This window comes from Gopherus evgoodei, chromosome 1 (genome assembly GCF_007399415.2).
Source record: "Gopherus evgoodei ecotype Sinaloan lineage chromosome 1, rGopEvg1_v1.p, whole genome shotgun sequence".
Taxonomy (NCBI): domain Eukaryota; kingdom Metazoa; phylum Chordata; order Testudines; family Testudinidae; genus Gopherus; species Gopherus evgoodei.
The window spans coordinates 287,808,910-287,836,210 of record NC_044322.1 but is presented as its reverse complement, the minus strand read 5'-3'; the positions used below and the strand labels follow the sequence as shown (position 1 = coordinate 287,836,210).

Here is a 27,301-nt window from a genome sequence, read left to right as displayed (position 1 = left end):
TGTTCTAGTGTCCAGATCAATGTCTTTGTCCTGGTTTCTCCTGAAGAACTAAACTAAAGCAAAAGTCATGACTGTAGTTTTTGTGGGCATAGTGCCTTCCAAACTTACAGAGGATGATTATTGATTGGTGGGGGTAGATTTAAGGCTTTGTTTCTTGGAATATACGTCTGTATGGGGGGTTGCCATTTTTTAATACCACTGTATGGATAGGTACTTACTGTCCATTCATGAGACTATGACATACAAATATGTACTACTTCATGGGACACTTTCTAAAGCATTTGGACTGCAATTAGTTATCAGCCTAGTGGTCTTCTGTATTATCACTGTCTAGTGTGTGATTCTCACTAACACTAATGTGAGCTATCCGCGCTCATCAATGGGAGAAGAGGTCTTCTTGTGATTAATTTTACATATGTTAATATAGTATTTTGAAGTGCTCCATGAGAGAGAATGTAGTTGGTTCCCTAAGGGCATTAGAGTACATTCTGGAAAGTTTATGTTGCAATAAGCAGAATAAGCAGGTTATTTTTCATTAGCATGTTGAAAGAGAGGCAGCTGACTAAAAATATGTGACAAGATTGTGTATGATCTGTACTTCTGTGTTCACCATGACTATTTCAAATGATTTGATATTGTTGCCTGTGTTAGATTATCTGAGGCATATCATGTACTGTAACACTGTCCCATAATGTGCAGAGATATAATGTGACTGTGACCACATGCCTCTTGGCTGACGCACTTGCATTGAACCTGAGACCTCCAGAGATAAAAGTATAAACAGCTGCAGTCTGAGCTAAAGAGCCACACCTCTGTAGCCAGAGGCTTTAGCAAAGCACATCCTCTGTAGATTGACATAGATGGGAATCCATAATACACACAGCACCATGGATTACACAATGATTTGTGAAGATATCCTAAGAAATACCAAATATTTTAAAAGCTATATTCTTCTACTTCATAGTGAGCTGTAACTTTGTACATCCACCATTTTTTTTGAGGGGGTGGGGGAGAAAAGGGAGCAGTGGGGAAGGGTGCGAAAGGAAGGTTGATGGAAAAGGCAATTAAATGAGATACAGTAATAGTAATGTTGCCAGCAATATTATTGACTTCAACATTGTAAACTATTCTGATGGATGCTGCTATTGTGAATTTTGATTGCCTGATTAAGACAACAGATAAAATAATCCATTGGTTATAGATATAATTATACCTGAGACAGGTAGGAGGGCAAAAAAAAAGTGTAATTCATCAGATTCTGAGATGTGTCAAAATGTTGACATCTAGAACACCATATATTCCAGATTATATTACTGTGACTATAAAAATGGAGCCATCAATATTTTTATTTTGTTGAAGTATCCAAGGGAAAAAAATGATTCAAAGGTAATGCACTTTAATCAAGTCTCTCATGTTTAAAGTCTAGGCATAAAGTGGGCCTTACAGTACCTATAAAGACTAGAGATCAGAAATATATTCAAAATGCTTCTGCCCACAAATTGTGAAAAATAATCTCTCCAATGACTCTTTATAATAATATACTAAGCATATAATAAAAAAAGATTCCTTCAAAAAAGGAATCACTTTCACTGAAACAAATAACTTGTCTTGGAATATAACTGGGTTGCTAGGAACAGAAGGCTAAACGACAAACTGAGATGTAAAGATTTAAGATGAATGACAAAGAATTAGCACAGTAAATATATTGATAACATGTTTTTAGTGCAGTCATAAAGGTCTCAGTTATATACTGTGGCAGAGCTCTGACCTTGCTCCCGTGGGTCCTGCGCTTCTAGGCGGTTTATGCTAGCCTCATTGGCTCACTCTGACCCTCCACGTAGCCCTTCTCTCTCTAGGGCCAGGGTCACAGTCTACTGAGCCCTTTTCATCATAGGCCAGCAAGGAGGTTGGTAAGACAACTCCCACAGTCTCTGTTGTCCCTGGGAGCTTATTTCAGAACAGTTTAGCCTCCTGTCCTGACAGGTGCCTGTCTTCCTGTCTCAGGAGATGTTTCTGCAGTGGTGGGTTGGAGGGAACCAGGGCCTGCCCTCTATTTTGGGTTCCGGCCCAGGGACCCTAATGGTAGCAGCTGTTGGCAGCCAACCTTTCACTGCCAGAGTTACTACATTTCCCTGGGCCACTTCCCCACAGCTCTCCTGCTTCTCCCTTCTTCACCTATACCTTAGGGCTCCCTTAATGATGGTTTGGGGGTGTCTTCATTAACCAGCCCTTCAGCCGCACTTCCCTTCCTCTGGCTTCCTGGCACTCCCCTGCCTGACTGGAGTGAGCCCTTTTAATAGTATCAGCAAAGCCTTAATTAAAGTCAGGTGGTCACATTAACTTAATGGTCTCACCTGACTCTTTGCAGGTTAATTAGAGTCAGGCGTTCTCATTAGCCTGGAGCAGCCCCTGCTCTGGTCAGTCAGGGAACAGAAAACTGTTAATCCAGTGGCCAGTATATCAGCCTTCTGCTATTCTGCTGTACCCAACTGGCCTGGGTCTATCACAATACATAAAACTTTTTTTCTGCAAAATAGGAAGTTAAATGCAAAATCTATGGGCCACATCCTCTGTTGGTGTCCGTGTAGCCTCACTGACATCAACAGAATACCACTTTACTCCAGTGGAGGATCTTCATCTATGTGATCACATTTAACAAACATAGTAGTAGTTTGTCTTAGATATATGTACATACATATACATGTAACAACATATGCACTTTAGTAAAGACTGCATGATAATACATTTGAGCAGACAGCCAACATTAAGATATGATATCTAGTCATAAGAACTTTCACAGATACAGAGCTGGCCTTAGCATCGATGTTCAGCTCTGTTAAACATTTCCCCTCCTCCCCACCCAAATGGAACCGATTCTTGTGCAGTATGATTACTCCTGTGTGAACAGGGCTGGCTTAAGTAATTTCTGGGATGGTCAGCATCATTATCCTTTGGGATATTACCTATGTTGCTCCACAACCAATTGGCAGATTTAGACTGATGTACAACTGGAGCAAGAGTAGTGAAACAGGCGCATAATAGTTAGGTCCCACCAGTTTCCTGTGGAAGCAGAATGCAACAGCCTGTTCCTTGCATTGGTTTACACCAGTTTGTTTTTCAAGACTATGGTGCTGAGCACATGCTTAACTTAAGCATGTGAGTAGTTACACTGGCTTCAAAGAAGTTACTTCCATCTTAACTTCAAGCGTGTGTTTAAGTGTTATGGTGGGTTAGAGCCTATATTCACAAAAAATAAGGTCTGGAAAATGTTGTTTTTTTAATGAATGATGGTCCTCCTGTGCATTTCTAGTCACTTTAAAATGAGGGCCCATTGCTGATGGTTTCACTGGACCCAAAGGTCAGCTCTGACATGTGCACATTGCACACTTAGTTTGCTGTTTTCACACCAAAACCCTTCTTTCCCAAACCTGGCAAAGGCCCTGGTCTTCAATGAGGACTACTGCCAATGCCAATTTCAGCTTTCCAACTTCATCTGCTTTTGCTACAATACTGTCAAACACAAATGGCCAGAATTGTTCACCCTTGCTGAACTGAAATATAGCCTTGTGTGGCCCCATCAGCAAAATTGCATTTAGAGGAAAAGCAGCTTCCCATCAGAACCCTCTGGGAAGAAATGGACCAGAATGCTCTGGGGAAATAAGACTGAACATTAAAGGAGCTCTGTTCACCTGCCAGGTTCTGTGGATTAGTCAACATTGCCACATCATTGCAGACTGCTGATAGGTCTTTCATGAGCAGTATTTTCATTAATGAGAGACCTCAGAATACAGAATATATTCAGTTTGTAAAAGTTCTTTTCACTCTGCTTTAAGTAAATCAGATCCCTTTCTGCTACACAACACTTATCCAGATAATGTAACAAGCTAATAAATATTTAAATAATGTTAATATTTAAAACATTAGAAGAAAAATGCCATTCCTCAAAAATGAGCTAGAAATATATATTTTACAGGCTAGATTATGGCTTCAGTGGCCAAAGTCAAGAGTATTTCATTATTTGCAATCAAGATATTTTAATTAGAGCTGTTACAGGTTACTCAGATTTGGCTCAGATGACACAAGCTTCATTCACACTTATGTAAAAAAATCTCTGCATATAAATGTACAGACGAGAAGTGTAAAATGGGTTTAAAACTGTATTCCTTCAGTTTTAAGCAGGTATAACTTCACTAATTATGCTACATCACAACTAGAAATGTGTGAATATTTATCCAGTACATTTAGCCTATTTTTCTGCTTGGAGAATAAGTTAGAAAAATGCAGCTAAATTATTTGTAACTATTCAGGAAAAAAATTAAATGACTTTCCCCCCCTCTCTGAATTGATTGCAAATACATCACTATACAGATTTGCTATTGAAACCATGTGTGAGTTGTGATTGGTCAGATAAGCCCCTGATTGGATGGATGAGTAGGTAAGCACTTCTTGCATGAATGGCAATTTAAAAATTCACAAGAGTATTCACAGAAAGCAAATACAAAGGATCAGAGTGTAGATGAAGCAAATTCATTTAAAAAAACCCAAGTGAATATTTATGGATTTTTTTTACAGCATTTACATAGTTCTATCACAATCATAAGGAGACATCATCAAGGATGGTAAACAATCAACCCACCTTGAAAACTGTTTGAATTACTTTCAGGATTTCATGCAGGCATTTTTTCCTCCAAACTCTTACCAACCTCTCCTATCCTTACAAATTCTTTTAGTGTGATTTAACCTTTATGATGCCAGCTACAGGCAGGGCCGGCTCCAGGGGTTTGGGGCAGCATGCCACGGGGGGTGCTCTGCCGGTTGCCGGGAGGGCGGCAGGTGGCTCCGGTGGCTCTCCTGCAGGGACACCTGCAGGAGGTCCACCAGCGCCACAGGACCAGCAAGCGGCAGAGCGCCTCCCACGGTGTGCCACCGTGCTTGGGGCAGCGAAATTGCTAGAGCTGGCCCTGGCTACAGGTTACTCTAAGTAGCTTCACAATTATTTATGTAAAATTGTTAGGGCAAGTGAATGAATACAGCTGTTTGGGTGCTCTCAGCACTGCAGCAGGATGGTTGGCTCTCAGCTTTTAGCTGCTTCTTATTCACATCAAACAGAAACCACATTTTCTGTTGCTGAAAAGAAGCCAGCAAACAGATGTCTCACTGTGACACTTATGGCGCGCTATGCTAGGGACAGTATGCTGCACCAGTTTGTTTACTGTGAATCTCTCATTAAGTTTGACATCTGCTTTTCAACCAAAATTTCTAAATAGCACAAGCAATTGGTTTGACTGGGAAAAGTACACATGGACAATAATGAAGGTAAACACATTTCTCAGAAAGAGGATTTCTGACCTTGACGCTGTCCCTTTAACTGTGTGAATGAGTGGGGAGGGTGGAGGAGGGTACTTATGAGAGAGGGGGAGAAAGAAAGAATCCATGAATTGTAATGACCAAGGGAAACTTGTTCCCCACAGAAAAATATGGGATTGAAGTTGGTTGCATATTGAATTAAGGAGCGATAATAGTGGTAGGTAGTATTCAGGACAGCTACCTAAACAATCAGTCCAGTCCTGCTGGCTTCCCTTGCACTTCTTCCTAGTTCTGCAATGCTGGATTAAGTATCTGGCTGTCGGTGTTTACCATTTGTTCAAAGCAAGTTATTTATTTTGTCTTCTAGGAGTGGAGGGGAGAGAAAACGTTCTCTTATGTGTGTGTAATGCTGATTTTCCTCACTCGTGAAGGAAAAAAAAATGGTACCAAAATGTCTACCTCGCCCAGGACTAATCAGATATTCAAATCCTGTTGTTCAGACATAGCTCTGTACACAGAATACCTGCTGCATGTGGGTGATTTTATCAAGTCACCGAAAAGAGGAAACAAAAGCTGTTCTGTTCAATTTTTACTAGAACTTTCCTTTTCTATATGTTAAGAAAGTATTACAAAACTACAGAGCCTTCCATATGTGTTGGCCTATGAGTTCTCCTGTATTGCAACTTGCAGCTGAAAAATGACAATACATTTTGCCCTATACAATGACAATGATTGCCTAAGACATGTACTGCAAGAAGTGGCAGTTTAAAATCATCACACATTTTCTCATGGGAGACATGTGCCAAGACAGGATAACGTTTGCAGATACAATGTGAACTCTATTTTCTCTCAGATAAAGTTCTCTTGTATATTTATGGAGTAATTGTGCCCCATTTTATGAAGAAATAATCTAATGGATAACCTGTGAGGTTGAATGACAAACAGTATCCTTATGAGACTGCAGGATTTTAGCCAGGAAAAATGGGTCACCTGACATATTTTCCCCATCATACTAAAAGTAATGTTCCAATTTAGAAAAACGGGAAATAAAATAAGCTTCCACCTGCTGTGCCTGCTCCACTATAATGCAGAATGGAGCATTGTATAGCCATGGACTAGCCACATGATTACAAGGGAAAGCTCTGATTTTGTCATTTCAAAAGCAAGACCAAATGCACAAACCAGAATAGCAGAAATAAGGGGGGAAAATAAGTGGAGAGAAAAGGCTGCTGAGACAGAGTATATTTTTATTAATTTGAAAGTAATTTGGATTTATTGGGGGAATGCAAGAAGAGTTACTGAGCACAGCACAATGGGAATAGGTATATAGGAAAGATTTGAGGGAGATATGACTAGATCTCAAGCTGTGTCAAAAGCATACAAAAGGTGATGTATCCAGCAATCCTGTTTAGATTTTGTGAAACAGGTAATTTGGTGTTTAAATGAAAGAAAACTTTGTCTCTACCCTGCCAACATTGTAGCTAAGGAATGCAGGCAGGTAGGTTTTGTAGGCTCCAGAGTTCCCTGTTTTGTGCCACCCCTCACACTCTGGTATAATGGGACATGCACGGTGATCTGTGCCTGGCTGCTAAAATACCAGTCAAATCTAAATTAGAGTAGTTTTGTTCTGATTTGCAACAAAAAGTAGAAAATTAGAAATTTCCTTCACAAACAAGGACTTCTGAGAAAAATTTGTATTGGAATAATTGAACTGTTTCCTTCTGATGTTTTTTCTAAACAAAACAGAGCAGCCAAGTGCCTTGGCTTCCAGTGACTCCCCAGTTTGCTCCCAACTCAGACAGACTCAGGGGGAGAGTGGAGGGCAGACTGGGGATTCTCCCACTAGCAGAAAGGGGAGCCTAGAAGCCCAGAGCCCAACACTTAAGCCAACCTTTTCACAGGTGGTCATGAGTTGTGTTCCTCATTTTTTGTGTGCCTGACTTCAGACCCCAGGGTCAGATCTGCAAAAGTGCTGAACACTCCCAGCTGCAACTGAAGTCAATGGGAACTGTGCTTTGAACATACAAAATTACATATAACATTACATGTGCTGAAAAATCAGGTCCTAGGTGTCTTGAATTGGACACCCAGACTTAGTGGAGGCTTTTGATCATAATCTCTGTGATTCAGTTCCCCATATGCAAAATGGGAATGATGCCCCTCTCCCCCCCTCCTCACAGGGATATTATGAAGATAAATGTATTTTGTAAAGCCCTCAGATGTTATAGAGATGAATGGCACTGAAAAGCCCATGAGGAAATTAATAATCCTGTTATCAGAGCAGGGTTTGAAAGGTGTTCAGCAAACAAGGCCTGGGGCCAACACATTGAACAATGACAAGGAAACAAAATATTGAATAGCTGCTCATTAAGTGAGCACTGTCCATTCTGTGTACTGAATGAGACAGGAGTCCTCATAAGGTATATGCAGAAGGGGCCAAATTAAGGTTGCAAAGGCAATCTTAATTCTGGGATTTCTAAACTTTTGAGTGCTTGATTTTAGAACGTTAACAATATTCTCTAACAATTTATACACATATATTTTACATGTTTTACATACACAGATAAGGAGACAGAGAGCAATCAGGGAAGTTTCTATGTACTTTAGAGTGATTTTTTCTACATAAAGCAATCAGACCTCAAAGAAATCTTTTTGTTAGTAGAAATTTTTACATGGGGATTCAAAAAGTCTCGCTCAACTCTGCTGATTTGGTTACAGAATCTATTTACTAAGTAGCTTTGTTTACCAGCTTAAATAGCTAAGTTGTGTTAGTGTTACTGTGTAGTTCATAAAACTTTCCCCCAAAAATCTGGTAAAAAAGTTGATATGAATTATTTCATAGAATTGCACAAAAGAACAAGCAAATTCCAAAGTCAAAATAAATCAGCATATCCACTAAAGCAATACTAATAATTATTTATAAAACATTTACAAAGAGCATGAAAATATTGTTTAAAATAAGTTTCAGAATATCTGAAAAATATGAAAGAATCCAAGATGTAGATCATCCATGGAATCTGCCGTGTAACTTGGAAAATGTAGCCAGAATGTAAAAACAAAAGAGAAAAAAAAACTTCTGAAGAATATAAAGCTTAAATATTGAATGACTGAGTTCTTATTATATACTATGACTATTTTCCCCCAATGGCAACTAAGTACAAATTTTGGGGCCAATATTTAAACCATATTTACATATTTCTATATACATGCACACATCATTGAGTGAGCTAGCTTGTCATAATTTTCAAGAGTTCAGTATTAGGAAATGACTGTGCAGTTCAGAATTAATTGAAGCTAAATATAGTATTGTGTTGTTTCCACATTGCTATGATTTTGATTTAATGTAAACTTATTGTTGAGTGCCACTCTCATGTCTCAGAAATAAACACATTGACACTGCAAATTTATGGCCTCTTGCCATAACTTTACTGTAGAACTTATGAATTAAAACTGGTTAACTGATTCCCCAGCCACTTGGTCCCTCTGTTTCACCACTGCAAAATCATGACACAAAGTCCTGCAAGCGTGATTATCTGGCCAACTACAATAACCAATCACAGATACCTTGCCAACAGAGCTGCAACAGTCACTTGTACACTGTGGTTGTCTACTCATACAGCTGTCTTGGTCTCGCCACCAGCCCACAAGACCCTGCCTAGGAGGGACAAACCAGTAACCATGAGCTATGAAAAGAATCCAGCAGGTGCAACAAAGGAGGTGAAAAATCCATTCTTGGCTGAAAGAGGGACAATACCTTCTTAATTCCAAATAGAGGATAAGCCCAACCTAGCACAAATCATGAAAGCCCTAATACTGGGGGATAGGGGTAGGGACTGGAAAGATGGCACATGACATACTCCAATCCCCAAACAATAATTTAGCATGATCAGAAATCAAGAAAATCTCTATAGCCTATGAGGCACACACGTTCTCCATCAAAGCTACTGGCCCCTTATGTATCCTCTCTCCATCATGGCATCCCACCCATTTAGAGGACAAAAGAGTACAAACTTACCCATCTCTTTGGCTGACCCACCTCCAGTTTCCCTAGCTTCATGTTGGAGATAAAGGTCTGCAGAGTGGCACCATGTTAAGGGAGGTGAAAGAAGAATGACAGCTTGGCAAACATATCTCCCCTCTTAAACAAGTAACACTGTGTTGAAAAAATGTATAAAGCTAAAGAAACCCAAAACATGAAACTTAAAAAAAAATCAGCAACCATTTTAATCTGAACGGATGTGTTATTTTGCCTCTATGTCATCCCCGATGGAGATCACACAAAAGAAATATGTTAGACTGAAGACGCTCCTACTGATGAGACAAGCCTATAGTGGGGGGATACATCTAACTCCCAGAGCTTTCACTATTAATATTTTATAGCCCTCACTCATATCTGCCTAATCTTGAAGAAAAAGTTCTCTCTTATTGAAACAAGCAGGGCAGACTAGTAGATTTTATCTATATAAGGAGAGAGGTGAAATAAAGAGTACAATAGAGATGTCATAGAGCAAAGTATTCTTTTTACACTACGTTATTTGAATCAGCGATCTCTGCAATGTATGCCTATCTGAGCAGCAATGAGAGCAGTAGAATACCCAAGTAGTGCTTAAATTCCCATTAAGATGAAAACATGATGAATGCAATTTAGGGTGTTTTTAAAATCTCTATTTAAACCCTTCATACCTCACTGTCCTTCAATAAAATAAAGTCCATTTCATTTGCTTCAAACTGCTGCAAGAGTCAGCTATTATTTCAAGTTTAACCTATCAACACCCTTGATTTATCTTCCTTAAAAAGAACGTCAAAAGAAAATAATTTTTCTCCTACATTTGCTGATCCATCTCAATAACACAATAAGAAACAGTTATTTGGGCAAAGTTAATTAAAGAGATTTGTACATGCTAAATAGTTTTAAAATAGTATTTGTGATCTGGGAAAATGTAGAACAGAAGCAGTTCAGTGCTGTGCTGTAACTATATCTATTGGTCTGACTGTACATCAACATAGCATGTTATTGCCTATGGCAAGGAGGACACAATGCAATTCAGAAAAAAGAATACTGGAATATCAGCCACAACTTTATTAACATATGAAAGACATATACGGTGGAATTTAACCTACCCTTTGATCCCAATCAAATGATATCAGAGGTTCATAGGCCCTCTGAAGAGTCTAGATCAGTGGTGGGCAACTTGCAGCCCATCAGGGTAATCTGACTGCGGGCCGTGAGACATTTTGCTGATGTTAACTGTCCTCAGGCATGGCCCTTGCAGCTCCCATGGCTGCAATTGTTCCCAGCCAATGGGAGCTGTGGAAAGTGGCGGCCAGCACGTCCCTGCGGCCTGCTGCTTCCTGCAGCTCCCATTGGCCCAGAATAGCAAATTGCAGCCCCTAGGAGCTGTGGGGGCTGTGCCTGTGTATGGTCAACATCAGCAAAATGGCTTGCAGCCCGCAATCAGATTATCCTGATGGGTCACATGCAGGACATATATCAAAACAGTATGCCTGGGCGTTACTGGAGTTTTCACTACTCTTGGATAACCAAACAGTGCTAAAAAAATACTCTTCAGCTAGCCAAGAAATTTGCTCCCTCTTCTTCACAAATGAGAATCTAAGATCGTCAGCGCCTTTGACCCCTCCAACCTACAGCATAGTCTATCTGAATTGAAGGGGAAAAAACACATGAAAACTGCAGCTGGCTCGTTATATGCAACTGCCTCCTGATGAATAATCAGATTCATACCAAGGCACCCCAAGGAGTACCTGAGAGCCAATATTAATCAAAGAACACATGTTTATAGGGCTGATTCTGTTATTCTTTCCCAGGCAAAATTCCACTTGAAACCAATGGAGTAAGGTCAGAGCAAAAGCTAAAAGGGGCAGATTTAATAGACAAGATTTTCTCCATCTTGGCTCAAATTTTAAAAGCTGCCTAAAGGATTCACATACCCGGTACCCATCCCTAGATGGATTTGAAAATTTCAATCCTCAATTACAAAGCAATACTTGAGCTAGACCTTTTTTATATTTTTTTAATGATACCATCATTCTTTCTTTTAGCTCTGATGTTTGGTGGAACTAGAGCTAACAGAATACAAAGCAACACACTCAGGAGCTGAGTACAGGGTGTTTTTCTAGGAAAACCCTATGCTAAGGAAGTGCATTCTATTAGGATGAGCCTGAACCTTACCAGTTTCAGGGTGTATATAGCTCTTTGCAGAAGCCTCCCTATGACGAAGCTGAGAAACCTCACACCAGCACGGTGGGGGTTAAAGACAGCATATGGATCCAGCTGGCACTACCCTGTTATATATACAGCCAATATGCATATATATATGTGGCCTGGCAGGGGGAGAAAAAGAAAGAATGTGATTCAGTTCAGGACTAACTGGCAAAGAGACAGGAACTAGGTGACTCCCTGCCTGAGGGGAGCATCGCTAGGAGTCTGATAGCCACTAGGGAAGAAGCACTGCTGCATTGTCCAAGGGAGACTGTAGAGGACACCGAGGAGCTCCCAGCAGTGAGTGAGCTGAATGATGGAACAATAGACACATTTTGTGGTGAGGCCCCACCTAATTTACAGCTTCCTCACCCAGGGGAACCTGAGGCTGCAGCAGGACTCCAACCAAGATCCACAAGGGGGCGCTACTTAAGTCAAGTCACTATAAACTATTGGACTATAGTGGCCATACTCCAAAATTTAAAGGACAGCAACAGGAAATAGCCTAGGAGAGTGGATTTAGATCATCTGCTGGAAAGTCCCTGTTCAGGGGTTGCTTCACTCAGGGTCATGGAGTGGGACCCTGTGGGGAGGGAGGGCCTGGGCCCTCCTACCTCACTGCCTTAAAGACTGAGGCACCACTGCCAGGGAAGCAAGTAGCTAGAAATCAGGTTCACTAACTATTAGGCTGCCCAGCCCTCCAAGCACACTGTTACACTCCCCTATATGACAGTGACAGTGGAAAAAGCTGCACAATTTTCCTCAGTGAGAAGAGACACAACCCCACTTAATAAAACAAGATTAAAACAATGGCATGATGGAGAATGTGATGTTTTTAGACACTAATATGCTTTTATTTTCTTCGGTGAAAGGTGCTATAGTGATTCTCACATTATGAATGTGAAGACATTCATTAAAGCCCTAAAATATGTTCCATCTATACTAGGGGTTTAGTGAATGTGATAGACAGGTGTTCAACCTCTATAGTTATAATAATATAATTCCCCATGTGAACATCTTTATTCCAGAATAAGATAGGCTTTTTATAAACCCTTCTAAAGCAACAAAACCAAAACCAAAAAAGGCACTCTTATACCAGAATAAAAGTGTCCCATACAGGGAGTTAAAGCAACATAATTATATCAGTTTGGATATACCTTAGCTCATACTGGTATAACCTTCCCACATAGACAAGCCTCGACCTAGAAAACAGAATACTAGCAATAGAGAATCAGTCTGACCCTGTCTCTAATACACTGATTAATGTATACCAGGATTTATTTTGAGGATTGGGTAATTTATCTAGTGCACAAAAAATTAAGGTAAACATGCTGATTGCTTCTGATCCACCTAGAAAGGTACTATATGTTCTTTTGGACAAAATGAAGGCTGACTTGGATAGAATTGAAATCCTTGCAAACAACAAGGAAAACACCTGTTGAGGAAATTCTTTTGTTATTATGGACAACAAATATGATTGCTAGCATATTTGCTAAGACTCCAAGGACCTTAACAAGGCTATAAAAACAGAGCACTTAAATAATAAAAATAAAAGAAGAGTATGTCAAACAACCAACAAGAAGGAAAAGTCATGGCATAAATTGAAAATGCAAAACAGTTTACTAAATTAGATGCATCCTCAGGCTCTGGGAAGTGAGACTAAGAGAAGCAAGCATAATGTTAAACATTTTGGGGAAGTAAGGATTCTTACAATGACTTCTGGGAATAGTCGTGGCCCAAGTAGTTTATCACAACTCTATACATGTAATATAACCCTATTGATTTCTTTAAGCATCAGTCTTTAGCTCCAATAATTCAGAATAATTAAAATATACAATGCAGAAATAAAATAGACACAATACATATTGAACTGCTCATGCAGTGTGACAATTATACTGGCCCACCATAAAAAAACAAAACAATTCCAACATACTGCTGTGTGTCTCCAAACCTGCCACTGAGCTTTGATCTAGGCTCAGCAGAGGAAAAAATAGAGATAGGAGCTTTTCAAAGATAAAGGAGTTGTCTCCTTTTTGGAGGAAGGGGTTGTGGCAAGTGATGTGGAGGCCAAAAAGCCTGGAGGGGGATCCTGTTGTGGGGATATGAAGAGAGGAAATTTCCTAAAATAATCCAAACATTACAAAAATGTTTGCTTTAGAGAAGATAAAAGAGTATGGTGTAGAACCTCAGATGACATAAACTGCCATAGTTCCATTAAAATCAGAGATATGATCATTTAAACCAACTGGGGAACTACCTCCGTGTTTCAAAATACTAATTGACCAGTTTGCTTATCTCTAATGTTTATTAGCATTCAAAAGGAGTTAAATAGTGCCTGCCATTTCCTAGTATTCTGATGGCAAAAGAATTGCTAATTATCCCTTTGATGTATTTGACATGCTGTAGTAAATATTCTTAGTCCAGAAGTATCTTGTTTATACTTCTGGACTGAATATTTATTACAGTATGCCAAATACATCAACGGGATAATCAGTTCATATATACATAAAGTGAGCCTAGCAATAGCTGAATGGATGTTTAACTAAGAGAAAATAATACATTTGTCTTGTTTGCATGTACTTTAATATTAACCAAAATGGATTTTGAGTTAACAGAAGAAATAGTCATATCACTGCAAGAACAACCTGTCTCTTCTAGACGAAGGCTTAGGGTTTCTCTCAGCTGTTCTTATACCACTAAATTGAAACTAACTTCAAACAAACAATCTAAATGTCCTTTTCCCCTTCAAAGAGATTTATCCGCAGTGATCATCACAAGGGTGGGGAGGGGTTTGTCCCTTGTGCCATATGCTACAAGTCCATGCCACAAATCCCATGGAAGCCATACCTCCATGTGGCACTCCTCTCCCGAACCTATCTGCTAGAAAAGCAACACTGGCATGTACGCTAACATCCACTCCCTGACCTCACACTACAGTGTAGGGGTTGTCTTTTTCCACCAGGAACATCGCTGGACATGGAGGAGATTGTGCCAAGCCTGCCTACTCCTCACACTGGCCACTCACTCCCTGCCCCTGTTCCTGCTAAGGCCCTCCAGCCCTCTATAGGTTTGTAGAAGAAATAGAGTGTGAGGGTGGGATCCCTACTGAGGAAGATGTTCACCTACCTATCCTTCCACCAGAGCGGGCAGTGATCCATGTGTATAGAGACCTGCTCTGAGTATGGATAGAGGCCATGAGTAATGATATTAGTATCATTTTAAATCTGATCTTTAAAGGGTTCCATCTGCCTAGCTATTTTTAGCCAGAATCATATCAATTTTAACTAGAGCCAGAAAACTGAGCTGAAACAAAAGCCTGAGTTATTCTGATTATTTTTTGCAGCCAACTGCAGTTTCTGTAGTGGGGTTTCATAGTAGTGGGAGATGTTTCCTATTGTACAGTATATGCAACAAAGGTTATAAGCACAATCTGGTGATGTAAGGAGGTATTTTTAACCCAAACTCTAATTTTCCTAGCTTTTGCAGCTAGTTTCCAATTATCCCATAATGTTATTTTTAATTACATTTTATTATCTGTCAATAAAAGGATGCTAACTAATGCAGGATTTCAACAACTAAATTCACATTTTACAGTTAGATTTAATGGCCCAATAAAAGATAAACTTAAAGTAATAGGTAATAATTGGAGATATACCAATCTCCTAGAACTGGAAAGGACCTCAAAAGGTCATTTAGTCCAGCCCCCTGCCTTTAATAGTAGGACCAATTTTTGCCCCAGATCCCTAAATGGCCCCCTCAAGGACTGAGCTCACAACTCTGGGTTTAGCAGGCCAATGCTCAAGCCACTGAGCTATGCCTCCCCTGTTTTTAATGGTGCTAAATGTATTCTCCATTTTAAGTCAAAAACAATTTCCCACTACTAAGATCCATTTGCTGGATTCTTTTCATTGCTGTATAGTATCATCAACACTGTAGAGTTTGAGAGATTTCCTCTCTGTCTCTGCATTTCAGATTAAGATGCAGCATTGTTTCAGAATGGTCAGTGTTTTCCAAAGCCAGGTCATTTTAAAAATCATCTTTACTATTCAGCTGGAAAGGGTAGTTTATAGTTACTGGGCATGTGCACTTTATTTTAAGAGTGATGTAAGTTACCATGTAGCTCCTGGAATCACACCATTCATACTTTGCCCATTTTTATAGAAATGATAAACAATCTAAAACTTCACCCTCCTGTTTAATTAATCTGACTAGGATTCAATTTCTGGTGCAAAGAAGGACTAACATCACTGAAGTTAGCTGGGTTACTCTACTGTCAAACCTGTCTGAGTGAAAGGAAATTCAGTAACATAGTGTAGCAATGAGTTGAACTAGTTGAACAAAAAGTAGATGGCTTCAGAGCACAAGATGTCCAGAAGCCCCCAGAAAAAAAACAAAACAAAAACCACTTATGGGCCCAAATTCAGTGGTTGTCAGTAGGTGATCAGAATCTAAAGTTAATTCTGCAATGGACCTAAGAATTTGCCTCAGGAAAATTAATCTAAATTAACTAAAGGTGTGACTTTAAAGTAGATTAGTTAAACTACATTAAACCCCAGTGTGCATGTTCTTATTCAGAATTAAAACAACCTTAATTCAATTTTGCTTAATTAACTTCCAAAGTGAAAAGTTTTAATGCATTTATCTGTGTGGCATTTTGGTACACTTAGGATAGGTGCTATAGAAAACCATTAGATGAGATATGGTTATCTGGCAATTCCAGACACATGTTGGGTATAGCGGTGTTATACTTAGTAAATATGCGAGCAACATCAGCTAATACTTTTGTTTTACCAGGAGTTTCTGAACAACTAGAAGAAGCTATAGCAGAAAGTTCAATCAGTATAGCAGCACTATAATATGCCATAGTGTCATACAGCAGTGCCCCAAAGTAGCTCATATCTCTACAAGCAGTGTTGGGGAAGTTTTTTTCCTGTTTGTTTTACTAATAATTAAAAATAGATTTGTCTCTTGATTCCCAATAGAAAATTTTGCCATGTTCACCTCAAACATTAATGTTTTCCAAGACAGCATTTCAAAAGACAGCATTTTTCAATCTACTGAAAACTGCCTTTCACATTAGCAACTACCACACTTCAAATTTCATTTTCACAAAAGTGACAAAAACATAGAAACAAAATATTTTATTTTTATTCAGACAGAATTGCAAAGTTAGCATTAGATTAAACAGTAATAATGGAAATCAATACATATGTGATGGAGTAATGGAAGACTTCACATTCAGGCAAAGTTTGAAGTCTCCAAAATATCTGATATAACAACAACAACAACAACAACAAAAACAAACAAAACAAAACAAAAAAGAGGTAAAATAAGAATTGTTAGTTTTGTACAGCTGACAGAGGTGCTGAAAATGCTAAGCACTGGATGTCATAACATTAGTGTTGGAAATTCCATTGGTGGAAGTGATATGTCTGGGAGCATAGAAACAAGGAACACTAAGCAATTAAATATTCATCCAAAGTTCAGTAGATGAAAGTAGATCAGTTCTTTTACAAAAAAAAAGCCCACTCTAGCCTCTTACCACAGTTATCCCCTATAATAAACAGGGACAAAATGGTAGTAATATCAGAAATAACAGTGGTTAGTAAATTGACAAATACTGTAATTGTAATGGCAACCACTGAGACTCAGGTATTTTTATTTTTATGATTTTGAATCTTGACCACTATGCCCTCTCTCAGCTCCCTCTTCTATGAAATGTGGATTATATACTAGTCTTATTTATCTACCTACCATGCAAAGTTATTGAGAAGCTTAATAATTAAATGTAGGCTGAAAATTAGAAAACGTTTTCTAACCATCAGAAGAGCGAGGATCTGGAACAACCTTTCAGTAGGTGTTGTGAGGGAAAACAAGGTACCTACTTTTAAAATGGCGATTGATAAATTTATGAACAGAATTATTAGACTGTGATAACAGGGGACTCGACTTGATGACCGAGGAGGTCCCGTCCAGTCCAATGTTAATTTCTGTAGAGCTCTTGGAAAGAGAAAAGTGCTACACAAGCACCAAGTATTACTAGATTTTATAGATGTATGAGATCCCTTTTACTTTTAAATTACATCTAAGAATCTGTAGACCAACTTATCTTCTGATTCAAACTTGTGCAAAAATTGTATCTCTGCATTAGGCCAGTTCCTCAACTGGAATAAACTGGCATCGCTTCTCTGAAATTAACTGAACTACTTTGATTTATTTGCACCAGCTGAGGAGCTGACCCACTATTGGCTTTAACACAGACATGAGAGAGAGGAGACTCAAACCTCTTTTCTTTACCATGCATCTACGGCCATGGTTACCAAGCCCTAGAGAAGTGCCAGGAACTGTTATTCAGGGTGGGATGTTTGAATGATTACAAGCACCTTGTCTTGACTGTCCAATTCTTACACATAGAAAGAGTAGATTGGAATTTCTGGCTATTGAAATCCCATGGCTTGTAGCAGAAGGAAGAGCTAAAGGTAACTTTCCCTAATATTGTGGGGTTTATAGGCTAATAATGCATTCTGAACTGGAGTAGGACTTTGCTAAATATTTGGGTTGTAACATTCCAACCCCTCAGAGTAGTGTTTCCCACACTTGGGATGTTGCTTGTATAGAGAAAGCTGCTTCCAGCAGCTCCCATTGGCCTGGAGCATCAAACCTTGGCCAGTGGGAGCTGCAATCAGCGGAATCTGAGGACGGGGCAGGTAAACAAACTGGCCCGGCCCACCAGGGGCTTTCCCTACACAAGTGGTGTCCCAAGTTTGGGAAACACTGCCTTACAGCTATGGATGATTATTTAAGCAGTCAAATAAAGTTGTGGCTTAGTTTAAGCCATACAAATGTTGTATATCATTTCCTTGCAGTATCTACATCCAACTAGGGATGCCCTTTGCAGGAAGTAAAAAACAAACAAAACAGGCATGTAGCAAATACTGCAAACTTTGCCTTGGACTTCAGCAAAATGCATGCCCTGAAAACAGATAAATGAAAATTGTTTTAAGCATGCAGGAGATGGATAATGAGAATATATGATTGAGCATATTTGCACAATTTACAGCAAAGCAGATTAGTTGCTCCTACTTTAAATTTATACCTGTTCAAAACTGTTACAGAAAACTACTCAGACCTGATATTCATTATTAGCAGCTAAAAATAAGGCCTAATTGAAAAATTATAAATGAAGTGATAAAGTACAGAAATTTTCAGATACCTCTGAACACTGGTGATATTCAGAAGCCTACAGATAGGATAACAATTATAATGCATAATTAACTTTCTTGACTACACTATAATTTTAAGAGGTTTTTTTTTACATTTTTAGTCTCCTCAAGGAAAGACTCTGGGCCAGATTAATGAAAGGGATAATGGATAATTAATATTTACACCTATACAATTGCATCACTTAGTGCTCCTTTTTCAATCAGATAGTACGGGTAATTTTCAAATTTCTATATTTATAGGTATTTGGTGTGGCATATACACATAAGAGTACAGTTAATGAAGTTTGCTAGAAAAATGATAAAAACCTATATTTTTACTCAGGTAATTCACTAATATTTTAAAACAATCAAATAACGACTAAGAATGCTTATGAAAAAGATCTACTTAGTGCCCTTTTTGTGTCCAGCCTACTGTCCTTCTTTTTTCATCCGCATGATTTTCAATTCATTGATGATCTGCCAGTGACACATGCAAATCAGAATGGACAGAGTTATCGAGGTTACCATACCACAAGTCAAAATATCATATTTTGAAATAATATGATAGTTGTGTCAATTTCAATAATGTTCCCCCACCCCCCCGCCCCAGGAAGTCATTCATCATATGTGGACTTTTTGCTATGCTATCTATCTTGTAAGAATGTCAAAGGTGACTTGAGATTATTTTTAAAAACTAGCTAAGTTGCAGTTTCCTCCCATACACACTTTTTAAACTATCATTAGTTTGAACAGTCCCTACAATATTCAGTTTCACAGCATTCAGGATCTTTTCCCAGCTCATTATCATATGTTGATGATGGACAATATTTAATTGTAAGTAAAATATCAGCTGTGTAAGTTTTTCTCATCAGTTTGGGTTAAAATAAAAAACATTAAATAAATAGATTTCTAATTTCCCTTTGTCTTACCCTGTAATAACCTTAGATATGCATTAGGTATCAGTGGTTTAAAAGTTTACATATACCATAAAACATTATCTAGTGTTTATACAAATGCTCTAAATTCAGTGAGAAAATAGATACATTCCTGTTTTTTTCAGTAAGTCTTGATCATGTGAGTAAAAAGTTAAGCACCCAAAAGTTAAGAAATGCCAGAATTAAGGTTGCCTTTGCAAGTCTGATTTTGCTTCCTTGTGTATAATGCATTAGGACACAGATCAATATAGTAATATCTTTGGACCCCATCCTTCCAACATTATGGACCCCTTCCAACATGAATAGTCCATAACATCATGTGTCTTTGAAATCGAGATGACTAATGAGTAAGAACTACTCAAATGAGCAGGATTTTACAGAACTAGGCCTGTATTTAATAATTTGATTAATTCAGTACATTAATGTGCAGTTCACACAACTTCTTCAACACTGAACAGCCACAGAGCAAAATGTAGATTTCTGGATTATAAAACAAGAAAGGATCAATGTAATCATCTAGTGTTACCTCCTGTATAAAAACTGGCCATAGAATTTTGCTGAATCCCTGTTCAAACTGGAGCATATGTTTTAAAATGGTCAGTGATTGAGAATCCAGCAAAACCCTTGGTAAATTATTCCAATAGTTAATTATCCCAATGGTTAAAAAAAGTATGCCATATTTCCAGTCTGAATTTGTCTAACTTCAACGGAAAACCATTGGATCTTGTTATATTTTTATCTACTACAGTGAAGAGCCTATTATAAAATTTCATTCCCCTGTGTAATTTTCATTCCCTTATAAACTGATTGTCACCCCATAAACCCCTCTCTTTGTTAAACTAACTAGACTGAGCTTCTTGAGTCTCTCACTAAAACATGTTTTCTAATCTTTTAATCATCCCCTTGACTCTTGTCTGAACTCTCTCCAATTTATCAACATTCATGAATTGTTGACACTGGTATTGGACACAGTATTCCAGTAGTAGTTGCACTGGTGTCAAATACAGAGGTAATATACCCTTCCTCTTCCCACTCAATATTGCCCTGTTTATGCATCCAAGGATTCCATTAGCCTGTTTATCCACAGCATCACACTTGGGAGCTCATTATCCACCATAACCCACAAGTCTTTTTCAGAGTCACTGCTTCTTCCCATGATAGAGTCCCTCATCTTATAAGTATGGTCTACATTCTTTGTTCCTAGATATATAACTTTACAGTTGTCCATATTAAACTTGATTTGGGTGAGGAAAGTGTGGTTATTTTATTATTTAGAGGGAATAACAACAAAACACATTGTGACAGCATTTCAAATTAACTAATTAGTATTTAACTAATAGTTGAGATAGCTACTGCTATTTTAGAAAACTGAAGTTGTTTCTAGTAATTTGGGGGGAGGGTATAAAAATAAGCAGTACTGTTGACAGAAAATACTATTTGCTTATAAAAAGTAAGAGACTGTCAGACATGCTAGATAAGGGACTATAAATTAAGCTGTTATTATAACATTTATCACAATTGGCCCATCTCTTCTCAAATATTTCAGTTGTTAATCTAAAACATGCATAGCAATATCAAAACCAATAGTAAAAAATAAATTAGGAATGATGCCAGTGATTAGGTTATGGTTGATAGAACTGTGAGCATTGTAATAAAACCAACTGAAAGGTCATACATCTCAGAATAAAGAATGTAGATTACATTTACAAGATGGGAATGAGTATCCAGGAATGCTGTGAAATTAGAAACATCATGGTAGGTAACCAACGGAATATGAGTTTTAGTATAACGTTATAGATTGGAGGGAGAACATAATCCTTGGATTCATATGGAGGAGAATATTGAGTAGGGAGGTGGTCTGTATTGAGGGCTAGTGAGAGTGTTGCTGGAATGGTGAATGTAGTTCTGATGTACACACTTCAAAAAGGATACTGAAAAAATTGGAAAGGGCTCAGAAAAGAGCTACAAGAATGAGCTGAGGTCTGGAAAATAGTCCTTACATTTATAGGGTTAATCTGTTTAGTTTATCAAAGAAAAAGTTATGAGGTGGCCTAATCATAATCTACCTATGTGGGGAAAAGATTTCTGATAATAGGCAGCCTTTTGATTTAGTAGATGAAGGCATAATGAGATCCAGTGCTTGAAAGCTGTATCTATAGACAACTTCAGACTAGCCACACATTTTTTAACAGTGAGGGCAATAAACTATTGGAATAACTAAGAATGTGGTAGATTATCTATCACTTGAAGTCTTTAAATTAAGAATAGATATACTATAGCTCAAACGGAAGTTATGGGCTTCGTGCAGAAATTGCTGTGTGAAGTCTATGGCCTCTGTTATGCATTGTTCTAATTGTTCCTTCTAATTTTAAAATTTATGAATATATGAATGGATGAATTTGGTGACATGGCATTAGAAATTTTTGATTCACCTCTCATTGCAACAGGAACTGCACGTTACTGTGGAGGTGGCATCTCCAAGATTGGTAGGGAAAGAAGTGATTTATGGGATTCAGCAGTTTGCCCCTGTGGAGACCCTCACTGAAATTAAGCAGTACTTCACACCATATTTTCTCTCAAGCATATTTAATATTTAGTCTCAGCTGAAACAACAACTAAGCAAGTTGATTAAACTTGCTCTACAGTGTTTACTCATTGTAGATAATACTGTGTGCTCTTACACTGAAGTACACTAATTTATAAAGTATTCTACATAGTAATGCAAATATTGTGTCAGCAAATATTTCACTTACTTGTGTCCTTGCATTGGGGGACAGTCAACTCTCGAGTGCCCCCTAACAGCTGGGTATGGTACTCCAATATTTTCCTGCACCAGGACCCCCTATAGGTTGTTGACCTTGCTTGGTGGATCTTCAATCACTCAACCCTCTGGCCAAATCATACAGTCAACAATGGACCCCTTTCGGGATAGCAAAGAGTTCAGCAAGCTGTCTGCCCTCACCAGGATTTTCAGCCTCATTTCTGAGCCCTTTTTAAATCTAGACTTTCATTCAGGCCTCTAAAGGAATCTTGTCCCTGCCTTAGGTCTTAGGCCACTTTGTCAGTGGCTGGTGAGGGAATCCAGGCTGGCCCACTACTCTGGGTTTCAACCCAGGAATCCTCTAAATAGCAACCATGTACCACTCACTTTAATTCCTTTAATTAGTTCATGCAGCCTTCTAGGGTTACCACCTGGCCAGTATTTGATCAGCCTGGATTTGCCAGTTGCCAAAAAACTAATTTAATCTGCTGGTTTGTTTGTTTGTTTATTTGTTTTTTCTTTACACGTGGGTCTAAAGATTTGCCTTAGTATCACAATATACTGTGATATCAAATGTTAAAAGTTTGTGTGCTGCTAAAGATGCAGCGGTGTTCTCACTTCTGTTTAAGCAATAACAGATCAAAACAGTTGAAAATACAGCAGCTGTCTGCCCACCTGCACACAAGTGCACCGTGTGCATGTGTGAGAGAGGGTTTGAGTCGCGTGAGAGTGAGATGTATGAGGCATATTAAATAATGGAAGATCAGGGCAATAGTGTGAGTGATCCTACCATACTCCTCCGCCCCAAAGCTTGCATAAGGCCTGGTCTACACTACGCGTTTAAACCGAATTTAGCAGCGTTAAACCGATTTAACTCTGAACCCGTCCACACAAAGAGGACCTATATATCTATATAAAGGGCTTTTAAAACCAATTTCTGTACTCCTCCCTGACGAGAGGAGTAGCGCTGAAATCGGTATTGCCATGTCGGATTAGGGTTAGTGTGGCCACAAATCGACGGTATTGGCTTCCGGGTGGTATCCCATAATGCACCACTGTGACCGCTCTGGAAAGCAATCTGAACTCGGATGCACTGGCCAGGTAGACAGAAAAGCCCTGCGAACTTTTGAATTTCATTTCCTGTTTGCCCAGCGTGGAGCTCTGATCAGCACGGGTGGCCATGCAGTCCCAAATCCAAAAAGAGCTCCAGCATGGACCATACAGGAGATACTGGATCTGATCTCTGTATGGGGAGACAAATCTGTTCTATCAGAGCTCTGTTACAGAAGACAAAATGATAAAGCATTTGAAAAAATCTCCAGGCTATGATAGACAGAGGCCACAGCACAGTGCTGTGTGACAAGCGTAACGGAAAACCAAAGAATCAAACAGACGCTCATGGAGGGTGGGAGGGGGGAATTGAGGACTCCAGCTATCCCACAGTCCCTGCAGTCTCCGAAGAGCATTTGCATTCTTGGCTGAACTCCCAGTGCCTGTAGGGTCAAACACATTGTCTGGGGTGGTTCAGGGTATATCTCATTAATTTACCCCTCCTGCCCCCTCATGAAAGAAAAGGGAAAAAAATGTTTCTTGACTTTTTTCAATGTCACCGTATGTCTACTGCGGAGCTGCGGAACTGAACAGCAGCATCCTCTCCTCTCCCCTCCCCTGTGGCAGACGGTACAGTACAAAATGATTGATAGCTGTCCTCATCATCCTGTGAGTGCTCCTGGCTGGCCTCGGTGAGGTCATCCGGGGGTGCCTGGGTAAAAATAGGAATGACTCCCGGTCATTCCCAGCAGATAGTACAGAATGGATGGTAACCGTTTTCATCATAGCAACTGGGGGCTGAGCTCCATCAGCACCCCCCCTTTCATGTCTAAAGAAAAGATTCTGTACTGCCTGAACTATCATAGCAGCTGGAGGCTGCCTTCCCCTCATTTTATCTCACTAAAGAGTCAGTGTTTCTTATTCCTGCATTCTTTATTACTCCATCACACAAATGGGGGGACATTGCAATGGTAGCCCAGGATGGTTGGGGAAGGAGGGAAGCAATGGGTGGGGTTGTTGCAGGGGCACCCCCTAGAATGGCATGCAGCTCATCATTTCTGCGGGCTCTGACACTGAGCGGCTGTGCTCTCTGGTTCTCTGGTACACTGGTTCTCTAGTACACTTGCCCCATATTCTAGGCAGGACTAACTCTATTTTTAGATAAAACATAAAGGAGGGAATGACCCGGGGAGTCATTCCCATTTTTGTCTTTGCACCCCCAGCCAACCTCAGCGAAGGCCAGCCAGGAGCACCCATGACAGCAGCAGACGGTACAGAATGACTGATAACCGTCATCTCATTGCCAATTTACAATGGCATGGCAGACGATACAATAGAGATGGTAACCATCTCTGCTACCTTGCAAAGGCAAATGAATGCTGCTGTGTAGCACTGCAGTATTGCCTCTGTCAGTGGCATCCAGTACACATACGACGACAGTGACAAAAGGCAAAACGGGCTCCATGGTTGCCATGCTATGGCATCTGCCAGGGCAATCCAGGGAAAAAGGGCGCAAAATGATTGCCTGCCATTGCTTTCACAGTGGAAGGAATGAGTGATGACATTTACCCAGAATCACCCATGACACTGTTTTTGCACCATCATGCATTGGGATCTGAACCCAGAATTCCAATGGGCAGGAGAGACTGCGGGATCTATGGGATAGCTACGGGATAGTTACTCACAGTGCAGCACTCCAGAAATCGAAGCTAGCCTCGGCACACGGACGCACACCACTGAATTATTGTGCTTTGTGTGGCCGCGTGCACTCAACTTTATACATTCTGTTTTACAAAACCGGTTTATGTAAAATCGGAATAATCCTGTAGTGTAAATGTACCCTGAGAAACTGCACATTCAATGACAACTGACTAAACGAAATAGACTACAAAGACTGGCCGGCAAAATTTGTTGATACAACAAATGCCCGTTTGTTATCAATCTTATTTATATGTATTATCTTTCTAGATACCATAAGTGGCTGTTGAAGAGAAAGGGCGGTTGCAGAATTGCCTTGTAGTTAGGAGGGTTGGGGTTACAGCGGGCTTGCCTTTGTGGGTTTGGGGGGAAGTTGCTGAGTTTTTTGCATTTCAAAGGTGGTAACCCTATTGCCTTTCTGGGACTTCTTCCCATATAGTCCTTTTATCTCCATTCAATACCTTGAGGTTATGTCATAAACAGATAGCTAAGGGTTAATGTCTCTTTCACCTGAAGCACCTGACCAGAGGTCCAATCAGGAAACCGGATTTTTTCAACTTTGGGTGGAGGGAATTTTGTGTCTGAGGTCTTTGTTTTCTGTCTGCCTGCTTTCTCTGAGCTTTGGAGAAGTAGTTTCTACTTTCTAGTCTTCTGTTTCTAAGTGTAAGGACAAAGAGATCAGATAGTAAGTTATATGGTTTCTTTTCTTTGGTATTTGCATGAATATAAGTGCTGGAGTGCTTTGATTTGTATTCTTTTTGAATAAGGCTGTTTATTCAATATGCTTTTAAGCAATCGACCCTGTGTTGTGTCATCTTAATACAGAGAGACCATTTGTATGTATTTTTTCTTTCTTTTTATATAAAGCTTTCTTTTAAGACCTGTTGGAGTTTTTCTTTACTTCAGGGAAATTGAGTCTGTACTCACCAGGGAATTGGTGGGAGGAAGAAATCAGGGGAAATCTGTGTGTGTTGGATTTGCTAGCCTGATTTTGCATTCCCTCTGGGTGAATAGGAAAGTACTTTTTGTTTCCAGGACTGGGAACAGAGAGGGGGAGTCACTCTGTGTAGTTTCACAGAGCTTGTGTCTGTGTATCTCTCCAGGAGCACCTGGAGGGGGGAAGGGAAAAAGGATTATTTCCCTTTGTTGTGAGACTCAAGGGATTTGGGTCTTGGGGTCCCCAGGGAAGGTTTTTCAGGGGGACCAGAGTGCCCCAAAACACTCTAATTTTTTGGGTGGTGGCAGCAAGTACCAGGTCCAAGCTGGTAACTAAGCTTGGAGGTTTTCATGCTAACCCCCATATTTTGGACGCTAAGGTCCAAATCTGGGACTAAGGTTATGACAGGTTAGAACTCTCAACTCCTCTCACTCCCAGGTTTAGCAAATGCAGTCCATTGAGCTCCCCTTGCCAGAGCAGAGCACACTTTGTTTCACCCTGTCAAGCACTGACCTGCTAATGCCCTGCTTTTATCAGAGCCTCCTGGGCTCTGACTGGCAACTTCCATGAGAACTCTCTCATGGCCAAGAGGATTCACCTTCACTGCTCCTTCTTGGGGCAGGGTGTAATAGGACCACTGGGCCTCCAGCAGGAGGCCACAGAGAGGCAGATACACCCTGTCACAGTCCTGTAATAGCCCACAAATGAGACTCAGAGAACATCATAACCATCAAACAATGGAATTTGCCACTAACTTCAAACAAATATATTGTTTTATAAAAATCAAGACTTTAGGTGCTTATGAAGTGGAATTCAGTAATGTGGTACATCAATATAATTATAATTCTGTAAATGCTGTGGTAATAAAATTCAGGAGATTAACACAAGTGGAGTTGATGAAAAACTCAGGTCAGAAATGCTATTTCATTATCAGTGATGGACCTATAAAATGTCTTTCCTTGTACAACTGTTGTTATGCGCACCATTGAAACATTATTTCTAAAAATGAGTTTCAGTTTAGAAATGCTCAGTGGCCTAACTTTCTATTACGGTTTATGTCTTAACTCCAAGAAGCAAACCCTCAAGGGAAAAGAAATTAATATGCCCTCAAATTCTATATTCCCAAATAAGCAAAAGTCCCTCTGACTACATTGCATTATTCCTCATTGCTCTTTGTAAAGCAAGGGAAGA

At 39.5% G+C, this 27,301-nt stretch overlaps 1 protein-coding gene across 2 annotated transcripts in view; it reads right to left on the bottom strand.

The window, feature by feature from the left end:
• The window catches only part of MGAT4C (MGAT4 family member C), a 516,575-nt gene that overhangs the window by 34,447 nt on the left and 454,827 nt on the right, over positions 1-27,301 (bottom strand). The window lies entirely within an intron of this gene.